The sequence below is a fragment of the Acipenser ruthenus genome, chromosome 18 (genome assembly GCF_902713425.1).
Source record: "Acipenser ruthenus chromosome 18, fAciRut3.2 maternal haplotype, whole genome shotgun sequence".
Taxonomy (NCBI): Eukaryota; Metazoa; Chordata; class Actinopteri; order Acipenseriformes; family Acipenseridae; genus Acipenser; species Acipenser ruthenus.
This window is the reverse complement of record NC_081206.1, coordinates 4,507,837-4,529,396: the sequence shown is the minus strand read 5'-3', so window position 1 is coordinate 4,529,396 and position 21,560 is coordinate 4,507,837. Positions and strand designations below refer to the sequence as shown.

The following is a 21,560-nucleotide window of genomic DNA, read 5'->3' as shown; positions in this document are numbered from 1 at the left end:
CACACACACACACACACACACCTCACTGTACAGTACCAGCCCCCAGCAGAGCACACAGCTCCCCGTTCAGTACCAGCCTCCAGCACAGCACACAGGCACACAGGCACACACCTCCTTGTACAGTACCAGCCCCCAGCCCAGCACACACAGGCACACACCTCCCTGTACAGTACCAGCCCCCAGCGCCCAGCACAGCACACACCTCCCTGTACAGTACCAGCCCCCAGCGCCCAGCACAGCATACACACAGGCACAACCTCCCTGTACAGTACCAGCCCCAGCAAAGCACACAAACAGGCACACACCTCCCTGTACAGTACCAGCCCCCAGCGCCCAGCACAGCACACACAGGCACACACCTCCCTGTACAGTACCAGCCCCCAGCGCCCAGCGCCCAGCGCCCAGCACAGCATACACACAGGCACAACCTCCCTGTACAGTACCAGCCCCCAGCACAGAACAGCACACACCTCCCTGTACAGTACCAGCATCCAGCCCCCAGCACACACACAGGCACACACCTCCCTGTACAGTACCAGCCCCCAGCACAGAACAGCACACAGAGGCACACACCTCCCTGTACAGTACCAGCCTCCAGCCCCCAGCACACACACACAGGCACACACCTCCCTGTACAGTGCCAGCCCCCAGCACAGAACAGCACACACCTCCCTGGACAGATTGTAACAGAGCTGGCCTGAACTCAATGAACCGCAATGCTGCTGCAGTGTTATGATGCCAGGATATACAGTAGCAAAAATATCCATCCTGTGTTTATTTTTTATTGCATTATTAAATTAAGATCTGTCACAAAATCTACTCGCAAAAGCACTACTGTATCGGCTCCTTTTTAGTTTCGTTTCTCTTGTTTCAGGCTTGAATGTTAAATGACTGTGTGTGTGTGTGTGAGATCACTTTAACAACGTACAGTATAAAACATCCACAGTAAAAAGTTAATATCGTAATTTGTGACATAACTTGTTGAAATACCAGTCTCTTTTGGAGACAGAGTCCACAAGAGGGAGTCATAATGTTTTATGCATGAAGCTGCAACCTAGCAAGAGCCAAGACGAGTACAACATTCGTCCTCTTCGGGCAGCTTGCCCTAAACAGAAACCTTATGGGAACCTGGAACAGCAGTGGAGAACTGCCACTACCCTACATATTCCAGGACTCAATAACCAAATTTCACTACAATTGGGTAAGCTGTAGGAAGTAATAAACATGTGATCCAGTATATGTAAAGTACACTATGCACTGCTGGATAAGCACATATGTATATACTGTATAGAATTTAAATATACAAGTAAGCTTGACAATACCATCCTTATACACAAGGTGCTATAACATGATAATAGTTGACTGTTTACCAGTGTTTCCAGACAATGGGTTAAAAGTTAAACTCAGTAAGACACCGAGTAAATACAGTATCCTTACCTACAAACTGAAAACACTGAAGACTCTGTTTGTTTGAAGGGCTGCCTGCCAAATCCTTTCCTGTTGGACCAGCCTACACCAATTGGTTGTTGTTGGTATTGGTAGCTCCTGAAAATACAGTAGCACCCCGGCCCGCCCATCCACACCGTCTCCCACTTAAAAACAAAACTGTTCCCAAGGAAAAAAACACAGGAAGCGTTTCAAGCAAAACTAGCCGTCCCGTGTCACTTTGTTCACATGGTCTCTACCCAGTAAGCAGCCAGAGTGCTGCCTCTTCCTGGAAACCTGCTCACGGCAACACTGATCTCTCTCATTTGCATAATGTCGCTCTCCCCTCCCCTTTCTCACATTTACAGAAACAGAATGAATCAGCTGAGGTCCTTGCAAGACTTTGAACTGTTGAAGCTGTACCCTGTATTGTCATGCAAGGCTCTCCAGGTATTTAGTGCAGGTGTAGGATTAGAAAAACTCTCCCATCATCGTATTACTGTACATTTCTGTATTTACCTTCAATAAGAAATTTAAGAAAATATAAAAACAGACAGCTGTAAAATTAAAGTGTGGTGGTCAGTTTCTAGTTTGCTAATTTTGTCTGAAAGACATCACCGATTGCAGACAATAAATGATCTGAGCATGTGTTTACTGCCATGGCCTGGGAACAGTTATTCCTATGGATTAGAGTCAGCGACATTGCATACACAATGGCATCCAATCAGGTGCATCCCTGCAAAGCTTCCTTTTACCCATAATGCCATTTCTAGATGAGCGAATGGAGGAACACTTAATAGAGACCAGCCATCATTTTGCTATCCCTGTTTGCCATCAGTAAGTCTGGCAGTCCCCTACTGTTAAAATGTGCAACTCCAATAAACTCAGCTCACTTTGGGATAGTTTGGGACATTTTTGCAGAGAATCCCTTTTAAGCCAGTACTGCATTGCAGCTTGAACTTTGGCTCATGAAATACATTCCAAACCTTGGGCGATTAAACCTCCCATATTACGGACTAGCATTAGAACTAAAATTTGCCCAATTTAGAAATTAGTCTGGAGGACTGGCTAAAATACATTTCAACTAACTAAAAAAAAAAAAAGATATTGCTTTCATGTTGTCACTGCAGAAATATATGGTACAGTATGTGCTGTATGCAAAAAACATACAATAAAAAGGATAATGAATGCAGTTAAACTAAATGAATAACAAAACTAACAATAGTAAAACTAACAATACAGAATGGTTTCTAAAATATTCTACCCCCACCTCCAAACACAACAGGAAATGGTATGGTATCAGTCAGCCTGTTAACTTTTTCCATTCCATCCATACGTACATTAATATAAAGCTTAATTGTCTGAACTTTCAGTGACTTTTCTTACTTAAGGCCTCAAACAACAACAGCAGTTAGAAGGTTTAGAGAAAATGCAAATATATGCCAAGCCACAACTTGGCACCTGGTCTTCTATTTAACAAACCTTACCACTGTGACTAATAAAAAACTGTTCATTTCAGCAGAAAACAATGCATTCTGTAGAATTGATCAATTAAAGATATACTAGGCTACAGTACTGTATATTTAGGACTTCTGTTTTTTCGGGTTTTTATTAATTGTATTTCAGTGTTATTTTTAGCTATTTGAGTTTTATGTAAATGTTTTTTAGTGGAACAAAAGTATGGACATGCAGAAGACTCAGGTTAGGCCAGCTATTACACAGTATCCAGTTGGTGTTGTATACTGTAGTGCGTTTCCTATACTGTGTTCACACACACAAGATCACACACTTCCAGGGGTAATTCAAATCTGAATACTGTCTCATTGTAGAAGGACATGACAATAGAACAACATACTCCTGTGTTTCAGTGAAACTGTAACAGATTGGGGTGGCAAGCTGAGGTTCATTAAAGCAGAGATCTGTAGGTGTGGGACTGGGAGCACTCGTGCGCTAGACCCAGGACAGCGTGCGTTACTGATTTTTCTGTTCTAAGGTCCCTGGTTCAAATCCCACCTCAGCCACTGACTCATTGTGTGACCCTGAGCAAGTCACTTAACCTCCTTGTGCTCCGTCTTTCAGGTGAGACATATTTGTATGTGACTCTGTAGCTGATGCATTGTTCACACACCCTAGTCTCTGTAAGTCGCCTTGGATAAAGGTGTCTGCTAAATAAACATGCTGGTGATAACAAGAACATTCTGCCAATTGATTTCCAAAAAAAACAAATCAAGTCAAGTGCTTCTATGTAATACATGTTATAAAAAAAATGTATCAAATAGATCATTGTCTAGAAAAGTACAGTATTCCTTTAAAAAAAAAAATTACTGTTTCTGCCTGGATCTTACCATCAAACGACTTCTTTTGGAATTAGGGCTAAAACTCTGTGCCAGAAAGACACTTGGCATCACATGTGTGCTCCCAAACGGAGCCAAATGCATGAGGCCCACTCATTTTAATTACAAACTACAAAAAAGTAAGGCAGCGCTCTGGAGTTTCAAGTTTAAAAGAAAAGGAGAATGTGCTGTAAATGACTTCCTGTTTTCAAAAGGATTAGAATACTTTGTTAGAAAAAGGACAAAATGACACAGAGACAGAGAGAGACAGAGACAGAGACAGAGACAGAGACAGAGACAGAGACAGAGACAGAGACAGAGACAGAGACAGAGGGGGGGGGGATCTTGACCACAAGGAGTAGCTTTTTTTTTTTTTTTTTTAGAGCAGAATTGTGCAGATTTATGTTACAGAATTATTAAAGATACGGACAAAATTCAAAAGAGAAATTGTTCTAAAGCATAGGGAGCCAATAATTTCAATTTGCAGGGAAGGGTGAGGTCTTAGGAACTCTCCAAAACAAATGCAATCTAATCTCTTAATATTAATATTACTGCGACGCATTAAAAAATTATCTTGCGTTTGTCAATAGTTACAAAGCGTTGCCATCTTACAAAGCTCTAAGATTTCAGTGAACAACATGCGACCAGAAAAGCAGGATAGTGACTCCTCAGTACACAGTAGGAGGAGGTGAAGAGGTTAAGCTCCAGTAAATCCTGGAATGGATGAAGTCTGCTATGCAGCGGGAGTCTTGCAATACCTACACACCTGTTCAGTCAAGCTTCAAACCATTAAAACCTTTGCCCAGTCCATTCAAGTGTGACCTGTAAAGTGAGCAATTCTGGTAATGGATTTAACTATATTGGAGGTTGATAAAACAACTATGGCAAAAACACATATTCATTATAAAAATTACAGCACTTCTGACGTTTTGCTAAAAAAAATAACAGTAGAGCTCGCAGATTAGAAAGAAATACTTCTGGAAGATGATTTGAAGTGGTAAACGAGTCGACAGACTTCTTGAAAGAGTTACTGTGTAACCACACTATGGGGGCTTGTCCCTGCAAGTCCACACACTTATCACACTGGTGTTACTGCTGTACAGTACGTGGGATCACAGCTAAGTACAATACAGAAAGTTCCCTAAAAACATCCAACACTCATTTCTGAATTACAGTAGTATTTAAAAACATTTAAAATTGGCTTTAATTATAGTGACACGTGGTTAATCCTATGTCACGTGAAAACAGCGAGCATGCGATTGTGACTTTTACAGTGTCACTTACAATGGCAAAGCACACTGAGACGGTATTCCGAAAATTTCCCTGTTTGAAGACAACATTCCAGCACAGAGAATAGTCGTTCAGCAACTGCTCCAGCAATGGCCAGTAATAACACATGCGTATGCACAGTCCATGCTTCAGGTCAGTACAGCACACGACGTGGAACTCCTTGTTGTGGATTGCACTGCATACTTGACCGTTTAAATGCACATGGTGTGCAGACAAGCGACTGTTCAGGACACACTGGACAACTGAATTATGTTTGAGAAAAAAGGGGGGCTTTAATACAGTAAATGCTAAACTGGATCTAGGCATAGATCACTCAAAACACAATTCAAATACAGTGTACAGCATGAATTTCATATGCATAGCACACACTCACATTATTCTGCATGCTGCTCCATTGTCTCTTGCTTGAGACAAACAGCAAGGCGGCACTGCAATAGTACCGGTGCTTGCTGACATTTGGCAAGCATGTGTGTACGGACGACTATTTGGAAAAGAAAAAAAAAAAGAAATAAAAATTTGCACTGTAAAATTTTCTAAAAGCTCCCTTTATCCACAGTAAGTGTTGGCTGTCGTGAACATCTGCCAAGCCTCTGAACTGTGCAGAAGTAAAAAAAAATAATCAGTCCGTTTAGGCTTCAAGTGCAGTGATCCGATTCCCTCCAAAACAGATCAGAACACAGCATTTAAAAGGCAAACGGGTCTTTAAAATCATCTGTCACAGTATTTCAAGGATGCCAAATTGAACTCGCATCTACAGTAGTAATGCACTTATATTTTTATTGCCTTAGATTTTATTACATGCGCATGATGCATTCTTTGGCCCTTTAAAACCTTTAAAGTTTGTAACGGCCTGTGGGGAAATACTTTTCGGATGGCTAATGTGGAGTTTACAGTACTGTTGTTTCAGTAGAAGACAGGAGCAGCGTATCTGCGCATTCCACCACAAGTGTGTCTACAGCACCTCATTTCAGCTCTCATTAGTTCACACTTTGAGAACATTAGATTTGTCACTGAAGTTCAGATTTTATGTATATTTAAAATAAATAAATAAATAAATAAATAAATAAATAAATAAATAATACTTAAAAACGGATCACATCAAATTGGTCTGGACAGAGAAGCTGCAAACATAGCCAAGTCATAAAGCTACTGTAGCCTAGTCATAAATAAATAAATGTTTGTGTAGTGGAACACATCAATAAGTCAGATATCAAGCGATCTGGAATGCACACTGCTGCAAGAGTCTTCTGCATATACAGCATGGATGTACTGTTTTTTTTTTTTTAGCAATTTCTTCTAGCACTTGGATCACTTCGATGAGACACACACACACACACACACACACACACACACACACACACACACCGTATTGCAGGTTAAAGCATGGTGTGGTGATACCGGTGCTATTAAGAGCGTTGGTCTACTGTTCCGATTCCCGGGTCAGCTTTTGCACCCTCACCCGTACAGTAACAAGCACTGTACACAGTAGCATTGCCAAGCTATTCCTCTGTAGGGTCTTTGAGGTCTACTGCGGCACACATCATGTGCTGTACATTAGTGAAATAAACACACGCAGATACCCTCCCTCAACGTGACACTCGACAGACAATGAAAACACAATACCAAAAACAAAAACAGGCCCCGTTACACAAACATCATTTGGATAAGCAACGTGTACGATTCGAACCACTACTGCACAGTTTACAGATGAGTCTGGGAGTGCAAACATAAAATCAACCTTGTTCCAAACCCGGGCATGTTTCAGGAAAGGTTTTTTTGCATGCCTTTTGCTTCTAGTCCTGTAAAGGTGATCTCAGTGTTTGGCATTATCAATCAAAGCAAACATCCCAGGTCTTAAGTGCCTCTTAAAACAGGATGCTTCAAGATATGAGAAGCCACACATCCACAGAGAGTTTCATCGGCCGTGCAAATAAGTGTACAGAGCTGTTGCAGACCAGGCTGTATTTCTTTAAAAAAAAACAAAAAAACAGAGCTATAATTTAGGGCTTTGGTTAACGATTCTCAAAATAAAATCGAAACATGGAAAATGATACCTCTCTGTTGAAAATTACAGTTTTGAAACATTTGCTGCAACTATTTATAATCTAAATTATAGGATGTGAATGAAACTGCAGCCAAGATAGCAATTTTATTGAACTGTAAAAAGAGGCCCGTGTGGGATCTACTGTAGGTTCTAATTACCGTAATAAGGTCAATCAATCAGCCTGCCCACCCTGTCTGGGTTTGTTATTGACAAGGTTGTTTTCTGGGACTCGCTGTTGCCAAGTGATCAAACACATACTGTACAGGAGGAAGCACCTTCCCTGCTGCCGAGTTACTTCTACACTGCTCAAAAAAGGTAAACCAATTCAATTCAATTAATAATCGTTTCAGTTCAAAATTCAAGTCTTGGTATTCGGACTGCTGGTGGAAAGTCCCAGCGATTCGATTTCCCTAGTTGTGTGGAATTTGAATAATTTTAAGAAAGAAAACTTGTATGAAATCATACCTAATGACCCAGTTGTGTACACATGCACACAGACAGTAGTCTATATATTATACTTGGTCATTTTTGCCCATATTTTGTAATCTTTAAGCAGGCCTCCTGCATCATAACAAACACTGCGTACTCACGAGTTCCCAGAAAAGAAAAAAAGGATAAAAACGTCATTATTTTAATGTGACACAAAGTTCTGGGCAACTTACCTCAAAGTCAGTTTTACAATCCGTTTCAATGTGTGTCCCCCAGTATAGATTAATAATACAATTCTCTCTTCTTAAGCCCTGGGATTTATAGACAAAGAATGTCAAGAAGGCTGTGTCTTTCAGGAATTAAAATGAAAATGAAAAGAACATTTTCTTTTCCCCCCCCATTAACTTTGAAATGCGGAGATAGAGAATCTAGGGGTTACAGTGACATTCTCAGGGCTTGCATTAAAAAGAAACTTTGTGTTCTTTGGCATTATTCAGAGCTTGCTCTGCTTAAACTCACTAAGACGCAACACGAATAAAACTGATTACATCTTGTACAACTTTATGCGCACATCTGATATGTAATACTGCAAGACTGTCTTCTCAGAAGCACCGGTGGGGAGGAGCAGGGGGGGGGGGGGGGGGGGGGGTCAGCGCAAAGAAAACTGGAACAAACAAAGGTTGTCAACATGTCTCTGTTACAGGCAGATGTGCTACTACTGTGCTCTGTGCAAACTGAATTTCTGTTCCACTATTCCAACAACTGCTTTCATTTTTGTTTTTACTGGAATTGTACAGTAAAATACATTTGCATTCTCTAAACGTCACACCACAGTGTGTTGACTGGCAGTTAGTTTGAGACAACTGTGGCTACAAAAGCTGATCAAACCACTTTTGACCAAGGCAAGAATTAAAATTAGTAAATTATGTTACTGTACATCAAAATCCCTGATACAGGGGCAGAATTACAGTACTTGTCAAGGCTATTGTTTGACATTTACTGAACAAAAATATTGTGTATATTATTATTTGGCCTGTATTCCAGTTTGTCGCTGTGTATATACACATCTCTCTGGGAGTACAGTACAGTACCCTGGAGACCAATTGTTGACATACAGTATGCACACCACTCTGCAATGCAATACATTGAAAATTCCCATCTCTCTCTCAAAAAAAAAACTACACACACACACCCATAGGTTATGTATTGAACTGCGAGTGCTAAAACTCGATAGCCAAGCAGATTTTTTTTTTTTTTTTTTTTTTTTTCTTCATGGACATCTGCAACAGCTTGCTGTCAATTTAAAATCAAGCATTTGTCTTTCCAGCTCTCTCATTAGACACACACACACACACACACACACACACACACACAACAGTAAACCCGCAGCATGTTTGATTTCATTATCCCCTCTCATCCTACCCCCAAGATGCTACAGTATGTTTATCCAAGACATAGTATTGCTGCAGTACACCGTGTATGAAAGCAGAAATCTAACACACTGTACAGGTTCAACGCAAGGTTCTTAATGATGATTTCTACAGTATCCATCTCAGCTTCCACTGGCAGGGGCTCAGAGACTTGATCGAATGGTCTGTCTCCAAGGGTAAAGTAATTGGATTTAGGAAGAAAAATACATTGCGAAGAAAAGCGATGTGAAATCCATATATTAAGGGCCATATGGAGCCGATTGCAGGGCAAGAGGCCGCTGATGTCATTGTCATCTGGAGGTACCTCCTTGATGAACACTAGATTCAAATCCGCGTTTGGATAGTCTTTCATGGCTTCCTTTGTTCAGTTTGGAAGTCACCATTAACAATTGTAATTTTTTTCTGTCTTTTACTTTCATCCCACACAGAGAGAGCCCTGCTGCTACACAACTCCAGTTAAATAAATTCAAATTCACACACAAAAACACAGACAAACAGCTAAAACCTTGCAGAATAAGTCAAACCATTTTGATTTTTTTTTTTCCTAACCATATCAAAAACAGCATTCAACTCCCGTCGCGTACTGATTATTATCAAAAAGGAATGAGAGTCTTACAGTAATTCATGTTCGAAATGTAAAGTACAGTATGAGGCAAGTCATGTTTAAATGTTTCATGACTTGCGATACGTTGCAAGACTATGGTAAATGGTAAATGGTAAATCCACCCCCCATATAAAACCCACCCATTTAGGCTGAAAAAATCTTGTTAAATCATTCCAGGGGCTTTTGAACTGTTTGATGTCTAATAATGAAGGAAAACGTGAACAGTTAAAATGGACTCCTGATGGTAAAAGATTTATTTTTTTTCAATGTAAAGTTCTGCAATTAAATTGCAATGTTTTGTTGCTTCCGAGTCGCTCACTCTCTCTCTAGCCCACATGCAGGCCTGCACGATTACATGAAAAACACAGGAAGAGAGAAAGAGAGAGCGAGAGACAGAGAGAGAGAGAGAGAGAGAGAGAGAGAGAGAGAGAGAGAATTCTGTTCCACGCCAGCACTGGGCGTTTCTGAAGAGCTTCTGCGGGGGTCAAAAGTTTACTGTGGTTTTAATTTCACCTTTCGCTAACCAATCGGAGCGCACAGCTTCTCTGCTTGAACTTTAACCCATTCAAAGAATTTAACTCCAAAAGAGCAAAAGCGGGAGTCTTTCTTGCCACTTTCTTATCCAGCTAAAGAATCCTATTCTTCCAACTCTGCAGCACTTTTATTTTACATAAAGGGCTTTTTTATGAATAGAAACATTAAAGCACTAGCTATACATTCTTTAAAGGATTCAAAACACAGTATATTTAAGAAGCATTTGGTCCTATTTGTTTCTAATATGTATGTGTGTGCTTGCATTGCAGAGGAGATAAAAGAAAACCACCCCACACACACACACAGAATCTGCATCATTCAGGCAGCACACTGCTTCATATTGAACCAAAACAACCCAGGAAAATGAACATTTGGTCAACGGATTTACTGCTAAAATGTGCACTGTATCCAATGTGCTCTGTTTCTAGTATAAAGAAAAAAATCTATATAGGTTTGCTTGAAGACAGAGAGGCTCCGTCTGGGGGAGGCAGACTGTGCACGTGCTGGTTACAGTATCCACTGCCGCTACCGCAAATCAAGCCAGTTAACCCCCAAAGTACCACCGTGGGTAGTGTTTCTTTAGGCAGTGTCACTCAATGCCTACATATACTGTGCTAGTCTTCTCATTTGTTTACACATTTTGCAACTGGTAAACTAGTTAGAGAGAGTAAGGAATTACAAAAATATATAAATGCTAAAATCAGAAAATGTGAAAATTTAGACAGGCTGGAGTACTGTACTGTTTAAAACCAGAATGCATTTACTTTCTGTTCTTGGGACAGCACTTAAATGCATTTACTTTCTGTTCTTGGGACAGCACTTAAATTTAAAAGTATATCCCTTTCAGTCACAATTATACCTTGTATAGTTTCCTATCTACTGTATGTATCAATTTTATAATGCATTTCGAAGGTCCGGCAGGGCAACTTCTCTGTAGGGGACATACAGAGCAGTACCTATGAGACAGAGATGACCTAAACTTGTACAGCAGTGCTGTACCTAGAAAAGGCTCCAACTGCTGCAGCATGCAACCCAAAAAGGTTCAAAGAGGGGAGCTGGAGGCCATTTACCGATCCACCCCGACGCTGCGCATTCTGATTCTTCAGAGAGAAAGCTCATCACTAGGATGAAAATCACTGTAGTTAAATTAAACTGAAGTGTGCACACATAAGAGCAGCTTCCTCTTCTACCAGAAGACTAAGCCAGGAAGTACAACTCTCCACCCATCACCAAATTCACAAAACACCCAAAGAAAATGGGACTTTCCCAGCTCAGTTTCGTACTTTTTTGCACTACATACAAACACTCGAGTCAAAGATCTTTCTCCAAACAGGACAGGAGATCTGCAGGGATTTGTTTTCTTTTTTTTTTTTTTTTTACTGCAAAAGTGGATTTTTAAAAGAAGTGTGCAGTACAGTATCCATTATCTAGTGTTGACTGCCCAGTCAAAACATACAAGACCGCAGTGGTTTTTTTAAAACAAAGCCTTACACATTACAGGAAGACATTGCTCACTTTCATCGAATTCTCACTCAATGTTCAAGTAATACTGCATGTACCAGGAACCCTCCCCCCCCTGTTCCTGTGTGTATTCTCCAAAGCCAAAGCCACGCTTCCTGCGGAATGCCCCCTGCTCCAGCTGCACTCTGCACGGAATCACATCTGGGAAGGGCGGACGGGTGTGTCCTGGCAAGCTGAAACACTTCACCCGGACTGCCGCTGCATGCGCGCACACACACACACACACACACACAGACACACACAGACACACACACACACACACACACACAGACACACAGACACCTTTATTTACCAGAAAACATTAGGCACAAAATAAATAGATAGGAATTCAACGGCAAGCGCATCTGTGCACGTACTGCCATTGAGAAGCGTGTGCAAAGACAAACTGCACATTAAAAACACTATCTACAGTAGCATTGCAGCACTGGAGAAGAGGCTTCCTGTGTGTTCTTTCTGCCTCAGAGACACGAAAAGCAACATATTTGTAGGAGGGTCGGTCTGTTTTACGAGGAAAAGATCAAGACATCAGGGTTTATTCTTGGATTTGAAATGCTGTACAGTATGCAGGGTCACAGTCATTGGATGAGCTTCATCTGACTAAGCTCCAGCAATGTAACTACAACTCGATAACTTGGGTTGTACATGCATTTTGATACAGGGGGGGAACAGTATGTGCTAAACACCAAGCAGATTACAGCAGTTACAGTACTTTGATTAGCACGAGCATGATATGTCATTTAGTTCAAAGTGATGCACAGGCACATACTCGAGACACCCATATGCTTATTAATGAAATAAAATCAGTTTTAAAATGCGGTCGGACATAACTGAAGTGTGCAGTCTATTTCGAATCAATTATAATCCTTTCAGAAAAAAACAACTGATCTACTCCTTGTACAGTATGCTACAAAGTCAAAATGAGATTATCATTGTCTAGACCAGTCTGAAACGAGCAGTGGCACTAGCAGCTCAGTCTCCCCTCTAAAGTACAACAGTCTGCCAGACCGTCTCCAAGCTAAATTGAAAAGTAAATTATAAAAACGAGGACATTTCAGCCATAAACCAACATGTCCTTTGTTTCTTCATTGAATCTTGCAGGGTTGCATGAAATTTATCACAGATTTGTTTGGGACGATCTGCCTTTAGTGAAATCCTCCTGGTTTTCAGTATCTAGGCACTGTATTCTTCAAGGACAGTTCATGAGATCCTCATGCCTACAAGCACGCACGCAAACACATGCGCGCATTCAAGCATACATGCAGCACACACAAATCAGGAAGCACATACTCGTGCATAAACATAGAAAATGTTGATAGCTAGGGACATAAAATGTGCATTTCTCTAACAGTACAGTACTGAGTTAATTACAGGCCCCTACAAAAAAAAAAAAAAAAAAAAAAAAAACACACACAAAACACTGAGCAATTCTTATTGCCACGTGCCTGTGAGCCTACTTCAGAATTGTATGTTTTTTCTTAAGGGTCCCCTCTCGAAAAAAATGGGAGACCAAGAAGTAGAAACTGTTGCCTGGGACCCTGCACTGCAAGAGAGAGGCCTCATCGTGTCAGGGTCAGCCCTTGACGATTCCTGGTCTGTCACCAAGTGCGAATGACAGAGGTCATTCATGTGCTGTGGTCAATACTGGAATCAACATGAGGCATACCAACAAAATACTTGTAATAACGTTAACTGATGCTGCCTGTATGCATTTATACGTTGCAACTTCCAAAGCATGCAGGACCCTCAGGGAGGGTGGCAGAGAAGACACCCCCTCGTGCATTAAGCAAGTTGCCTGGTTGTATGCAATTACTAACTTTTCACAGCAAAGGTTCCTACCCAAAGCACATTTACTCAGTAATTACACGACCGATTCTTTATAACAAAAGCCACACATACATGTGGAACGCCCCTCCCCCACCAGGCTTTACAGACTAGAGCGAGAGCTGAGGCAAGACCACACGCTGCACACTCTACCAATTTCCTCAAGTACCTGCACGCTTGCTCAAGAATCACACATTCTTCACAAGGCTGCTTCATTCGGCAAATAAACACTAATCTTATAGCTACAGCTCATTCCACAGTTTTATTGCACAGCAATCTTTTCACCCAAGTGCAAGGGTCTGGTCTCATGAGAAGCAACTATCATCAAAAGTACTGGTGAAAGGATACAATTCTCCCGTTTCCTTGTCTAAAACATATGGGTCCCATAACACATGAAAATGGCTTACCTGTTGCTGTACAGTTGTAACAGTGCCTGTTTATTAGTGGCTTAAAGGTTTAAAAAATAAAAGTTGGAAAGGCAAGGCCAATAATCTTCCACCCAACCAAAAAAAGTACAAACTTGATCACAAGACTTTATTTACTAGCCCACTACAGGGCAACAGGTAATGCATTCAGGCATTTGTTTGTTTTTTATTAATTTATTTTTTTTAAAGTTTCCACTTCTTTCATTGAAATGGATACAGGAGTACATTTTACCGCAAATCCATTTACCAAGCTCTGAAAAGCAGGTCCTAGGTTTGGTTTATTATGAGTGTATGCCACAAACACCTGGCTAAAAAAGTGAACCCCAAAGAGAGCTCGAGGGGCCTGCAAAACCACACGTTTCAAACACATTTCCCCCCACCCACGATAGTTGAAATTTATTGGTTTGGCTTGAACGCGCCACAAGACGGATATAAAGTTACAGAAACCTTGACATTTTAAGGCTTAGTTTCTGAAATGTTATCTCCAGCATATGACGTATGTCAGCTAAACATTACCTTGTCTTTTGTCCATCTCAGGTACTTGCATTTAATGTATTATATATTTATCTAAAATTACTCAAGCTTATTACTTTTTGGAAATGCTTCACATTTTTGGGTGGAATACAGATTTATTTAAAGCCCCTGTGAACCATCTACAGTGTGCATCATAATCCTTGTTGAGCATCTTGGCAGTTTCTCCCCTAAAACCATCTTTTAATTAATTAAAAGAAGGGAATCTAGGCAATGGGTAATAAAATGGGAGCACGTGCACCAAGGCAAGCCCCTCAAAGAAAAATGGCTTCAAGCGAAACATGTTCACCGAAAATCGGAGACTTGAATCCCTCACTGAAAATGGCACAGCTCTACAGCTCTGAATCCTTGCAACATGCTGTTATCCAATCACTTGTGTTGTAGCAGTATCACATGACAATGTCTGGCGAATCATGCGATTGTACCAAACGGCAGAGCGACCTGCAGCTGTGGATGAAGGGAAGGTTAACAGTTTAACTGCTGATGCAGGTTTGCTGCACGTGGGAGCCGGAACGCCAGCTTTATTAGGCCTCTGGTGTGGCCCACAGGAGTCGCATCTGGGATTACTGATGACTGCATCAACTCATTAAACTTCTAAACAATCCACGTACATCAGGCTGGTAAGAATCAAAGAGGATCTCACTCCTCTCCGAGCCAAACGGCAGTCAAACATGTACTGCTCTGTACCAGCAGAGGATTACAGTAGCTAGCAAAGATTGCCATTCTTTTCGAAAATCTGAATGATTAGGATTTGATCGCTTACAAAGGGTTACAATCTGTAGCTTTAAAAAAAAAAAAAGGCTGAAGAGAAAACAGAAAATAAGTCATTGAAGACTCCGATATATAGCTGGTTGCTGTCAATAGAAATATCTGAAGGAGGCCCGTCACTCTAATAGACTGATCACAACAGAGGAGAGGTGGAGTACTGCAGGAGACTGCAAAGGTAATTAATAACAGCGACTGACAAGCAGCCAGCCAGCACTGATGTGCACACTTTATTGTATCAGAATCCGACAGCTGCTTTCCCCCGAACTGCAGACGCACCCTGCAGACATGACTACTCACAGAGGCAAGTTAAATATTTCATCAGTTTGCATGAACACAGTGCCTGACCCCTGAAGGCTTAGATTTAACCAAGAAAGGGGGTTTCATTTCCTCATACCACACCCCAAACACTGATCCCGATTTTCTACTTTGAAGTTACCCAGTGATTTGCTCTGTATGCATCCTGTGTGTACTGTTGAGTGCAGAGTCAGTTTAACAATGCTAGATGAACGACCTTGAGCCAGCATGTAGGACTGTGTTGCTATGGCAACTTCGCTTCACACAACCAGTAACAGCTGGATACAACACACTCCCAGAATTTAGCTAGGCTGCCACGTTAATAAAAATGGCAAAAAAAAACCCCAAAACACACACAGTACAGTACTGTACTGTATTTAAACAAACGTCACTGCAAAGGAGCCGGTGTGTGCAGCTTACGTTTTCTGCAAATATAAACATTTGCATGTGACCAGGAAAGGAGCATTGTTTTTTTGTTTTAGTTTTAGGGGCTGCGGAGTCGATACAAGATATTTCAAGCTTTGCTTTGACTTCAGATGCTACCACGGTAAACAGTATATCTGCCACGGCATATCCTCACAATCTATACTGTAGCTGAACATTGTGAACGTCACACTGTGGGATTTCTCTCACATTTGTGAACTGCTAACCAAAGGCACACAAAAAAGTAAAGTGAACAGCCCTGCTCATGAAGCACTTCAGAGTTAAACCTGTACCACTTCACTCAGTAATACTGGCACCAATGCCCCGCTCCTCAGACAGTATTCAATCCTTCAACAGTATTCAAGGCAGGACTGGCGGACACTCAAACCTATTTTAAACAAACCGGATAGCAAGCGCTGAAGAGGCATCTGCTCCACAATGATTTCCCAGAGTTCAGTCTCAGCTAAAAAAAAAACCAATGCAAAACGAAAACACTGTGTGCACTCACAAACACACACACACACACACACACACACTAAAATATTACATAAAATTACACAAACAAAAAGTACACTCGTTGCAGCAATTGCTACAAAAGTAGTAAAATAATTTTAAAAAACTGGGTGTGATACGAATTGACTTGTAGACGTTTTTTTTTTTTTAAATCTAATTATACTTAGTTCTACTGTTAATCACTGCAGTCATGCTGTGTAGCTTAACATGTCAGGCTGATTGCACCCAGACAGATTCAAACTTGGTAAAAATCAACTGAACATGTGACAACAAGTTCGATAACTTCATTAAAAGGATCCCTTGAATGCTTCTGTGAAAAAAGAAAAAAAAAGTGTTTCTCTCAACTCATCCCAATAAAACCACTGCAATATGCTTAGCTTACATTAAATTTAACAAAATGATTCTCCTTCCTTGCACAGCGTGCTCCATGCTTTCAATACCAGCTCATAAAGCAAAATCATTCAAGAATACCAATTCAGTTTCCTCCAAACATTTGGTTGTTGTTCAGCTCAAGAATCTTTAACTGAGTGAAAAGTAGCCATATTTTACATTTAGGCAACCCAGCGGCTCGACTTAAAATTCCCCTCACAGCATAGACAACTCTCTTCTGAAATACCAAGGGCACAATGAGAGCCTACAGTACTTGGTTTAGAGGGGAAAGCGATGGAAAATTTAATAGGCTGTGATCCAAAAAGTCTGTGGCTCCCCCTCAAAACCGTTTTAGTCCAGAACTTTAAATCTAGACACACTTTGAAATGTTCTATAGTGTAGTAGCAGGTAATAAAACCAAAACCTTCTTCATATATTGTCTATTTCCCTGCTGGCACACCTTGCTAACCTGTCCTTAAGACTTGGCTTGTATTTGTTTTATCTTATTTTTTTCCCTACAGTACATAGAATGAGTCACTTCTAAGAAAACCTGTTTGTGCACCAACAGTTCAAGGACTTGGCGTCAGAGAAATGCATCATGGTTGAGAGATTTGAAACCTGTTTGTAAAAGGGGCTGTACTGTAAAGTAACACCGATTTAGTTTAACAAGTACACAACCCACAACTTCAGGTTTTTGTTGTGTTGTTTTTGAGAGTAACAAGCATTCCCATAAAAGTAAAAATCATGTTAACATCCTTATAAACGTTAAAGAAAAGGGCCTCATATAGCATGACAAAGTTAGGAACCACCCAACTCTGAAAAGTGACTCATCTTGTCACCTCCAAGCGTGAAAGGGTGATCACACACACCAATTAATCATGTAGAAAACACCTTTGAGAACCTGCTAGACTAGGGACCAAGAACTCAGCCATTCAATTCATACAAATATTAAGGCAAATCACAACAACTCATTGAGCCAAAGCAGGTACAGAGGTCAATTCTCACTCCACATACAGTAACCATGGCTTGCATTTATTCTTTCCATCAATCAATCTTTATTTTATATAGCGCCTTTCATAGTGGACCACAATCACAAAGCGCTTTACAAGATAGTGAGGAACAATGCATAATACATTAAATACAGTGAAATACAGGGCACTATTAGTTCACTACTTAAATGCCCACCATCTAAAAGGGATTACATACTATAAAGGAAAAGATACTAGGATTTCTGGCTCCTGGAAGAGAGGTCGTGCAACCACTTAAAAAAATTAAAACTGCACCGAACCTGAAGAGAAAGAAAAGGCAAGGCTGCCACTTTCAATTCTTTGCAAAACCACTCTGCTAAACTAAAAAGTGGACATTTATGCCTGACTGACAAAAATAAAAAACGAACCACTTTCAGTGCAGCAACCAGTAAACAAACACATCTCTGCTAAATAGAACTGGTAAACATAACATAACAAAATTACAGATCACGCCATGATTTGAGTTACCAAGTGCAAAAACTGTATAAAAAAACCTGATTCAATTACTGTAGTCTCCTCTGGATGAACTGCAGTTTGCAGATGTTTTGAAAACACGAATTTGGAAAAAGAATAAAAAGCAGGACTTTTCCTTAAACCAATGAAACTTGCACAAGATGAATTCATTTTTAATGGAGAGTGACACTTCAGAAAAGGGGCCTCTTACCACAAAACAGAACAACAGCTCATTCTGTCTGCTCGGATTCAGACTTCGCAATTTATTCAGCAGCTAGCATACAATGATTTTTAAATTGATTTACAAATCTAACCTTCAAAATAAATAGGCCAGCCCCTGCCAACCACAAAAGCCAGGCTCCAGTCTCGTGGCATTCTGCAGGTATATTCAGGTGATTGACTGGGAAAGGATTTTCCTGTTGCCTCCGACAGGGTTTGCCTTGCACTACCTAGCCTGCAGGTTTGATCTATACTGTTGACAGGGAGATTGGCCTGTCTGCACCATGCTTTCCCACCCCCACATTAAAATCACGTGGATGCATCAATGTCACAGCAGAACGTCCCTTCATTAGAATTCCACGTGCAGCCACTCCTGTGAAGCAGCCCGGCAGTGTCTCAGAACTCATGTTCAATGTGATTTAAGAGGCTCCTGTCTTTATGAGGCAAATGAAAAGGCTGTTAATTGGAGATCTACTTAGACAGATAGTTCTCCAGGTCATAAATATGTCAGGATGGTAGTAGTTGAACCAGACCTTTAACCCAAAACGTAACACACAGCAGAACCTAAACATTTGCAAACAAAAAAAAAAACTATAGTTTTAGATCAGAGATTGAGGTGTGGAGTGAGAGCAGAAGATTATGTATTTTCTTGTTAATAGGCACTGTACAGCTATGGCCAAAAGTTTTGCATCACCTAGAATTTTAGGATGGAGACAATTTAAAAAAAACTGGGGAAAAAAAACACATAAAAAAACACAACAACAACAACATAGGACCTTCATTTTGATCTTTTATTTAACATCATGAAATCTAAGAAACTACTAAAGGTCTACCGGAAGCCATACTAATAGTACAGATTTCAAAACATCACATTTTTTCAATTTGTCCGTTTCTCATAAGTATATGGAAAACTACAAAGCGGTATGTAAATCAATCTGTTAACGTAATGTCATTCAACGGGTTTTGCTCGACTTTATGAAGCAAAATGAGTTAATTCTATAGGGTGATGTAAACCTTTGTCTATAGCTGTATATTGGAGTGTGATGTACAATATACCTACTCCAAATCAATACAAATAAACTGAAGCCTTTGAGCTCCATAATCAAACCCTTCGAAACTCATTTCTCAGAATCAATGAGTTTTCTTATTATTTTTGGAGCACCTGATATAATAGATGTTTGGGAGGATCAGAACAGGATTATAAAACAGGACGGAAGGCGGAGGTAGATGCAGTAGGTAGCTGACAAGGAACAGGTTTAAAAGCTTTAATCAGATTAACCTGGGTTACAATTCATTACTCATTTGATCTCTGTCACAAAACAAGATTGAAGCTATCTATGGTATCAATATACTGTTGGTTACCTTCAAATTAAAATCAAAAACCAAAAAAAAAATCCTGACCTACTCACGTCAAACAGGCCTGGCTTAAAAAAAAAAAAAAAACACTATCGCACTGGCATGCTGCCAAGTCAGAGCCTGACAATCAACTTTTGTACCCAACGCGTACATGTTCCTTTGTGTTCCAATATGAAGGAATGTATTCTGTTTGGTAACAGCAGCACTACATTTAAAAAATAAATAAATAAATAAAACAAACACTGAAGTCTTAAAGAGTCATGCAAGAGGTGACTTTAGGAAAGAGTCACGTTAGGGGCGACTTCAGGAAAGAGTCACGTTAGGGGCGACTTCAGGAAAGAGTCACGTTAGGGGCGACTTCAGTAGAAGATGTGGTTTATGTGGAGATGTTCCTGGAGTATTTGCCCCTGGACAATGCAACAATGTACCTCTTACAGACCCATTAGAGGTGCAAAAATGTCTAATTTTTTATAGTTGTATAGTTAATGCTATTATAATAGCAGATGCCGAAAGCTCGCAAGACATTTTCATAGAAGACCCGTTGAATAGGCCAATGTCAAATGACAATAACTGGTCAACATTGATTTATGACCAAGGACATGTGAATGAATACAGAAAAACAACCATGACTGTGTTGAAAAAGATACTGGGAACACCACAGCTGGAAGAAATAGTGAGTAATGGGTTTTCTTGCAAACGCTCCAGCCAGTCACACGAACACAGGCCTCGCCAGGGGTAACTAATCTCATTCATGCCTCTACAGTCAAAGGTGCTCAAAACGACCACTCAAGGGACCTACCTGTACTGAGAATGGTCTTTATAGGTACTGCAGGTGGCTTTGTGCAGTATACAGGCACTAGGGCAAACATGCAGCACATGTCCACATAAAACACAACCTGGACGCAGATGCTGTGTGGATCTTAACATTACATTGCAATTTATCCAGCACACTTCAAATGCAATTTCATTTTCATGTACAGGTACGTTGGTCTTAATATTCTGGTGCACTGCTCACCGCAAGGAAATCCAAATGACCTTCAGTTGATTTTGATCATTTTGCTGGTTTTGAACCAAGTAACTCCAATGTAAATAAAATAAAATAAATAAAGAAATGTTCCTATTGGTTAATCTCTTACAAGGCCATGAAATAGACTACGGACTCTAATATAAAATCCAACTCACAAGGTTTTCAACGCAAAATACCCTTTTTTTCACATCTGACTGAATGGGGCAGCAGTGTGGAGTAGTGGTTAGGGCTCTGGACTCTTGACCAGAGGGTCGTGGGTTCAATCCCAGGTGGGGGACACTGCTGCTGCACCCTTGAGCAAGGTACTTTACTTAGATTGCTCCAGTAAAAACCCAACTGTATAAATGGGTAATTGTATGTAAAAATAATGTGATATCTTGTAACAATTGTAAGTCGCCCTGGATAAGGGCATCTGCTAAGAAATAAATAATAATAATAATAATAATAATAATAATGTTTCATCCAAACAATAACCTGGTGGGCTTTTCCACACTGTAACCAAATTAGGCAGCCAGTGGTCTACAACACATTAGGGAGGATTATAGAACAAAAGGCTTCTCAACCCCCAACACTATGGAAGGGTTACCACTCGAAATGACATTACATGTTTAAAGCACACATGGGCGACAGTCAAAAGATCAGATGCAATTACATTTAATTACAGCTAAACACAGTCGACTCCGGCTTGCGTCTGCAGAGAAAATATCTAAACGTAAAATGTAA

At 40.5% G+C, this 21,560-nt stretch overlaps 1 protein-coding gene across 6 annotated transcripts in view; it reads right to left on the bottom strand.

The window, feature by feature from the left end:
* The window catches only part of LOC117420498 (nuclear receptor coactivator 3-like), a 45,355-nt gene that overhangs the window by 22,474 nt on the left and 1,321 nt on the right, over positions 1 to 21,560 (bottom strand). The window contains exon 1 of one of the 6 annotated variants that reach the window (XM_058990914.1): positions 1,438 to 1,551. The exons of the other annotated variants lie outside the window; for them this stretch is intronic. The gene's annotated coding sequence lies outside the window, so the exon portion shown is untranslated. Of the gene's footprint in view, positions 1 to 1,437; positions 1,552 to 21,560 lie in introns of those variants that run through there. 6 annotated transcript variants of the gene reach the window in all.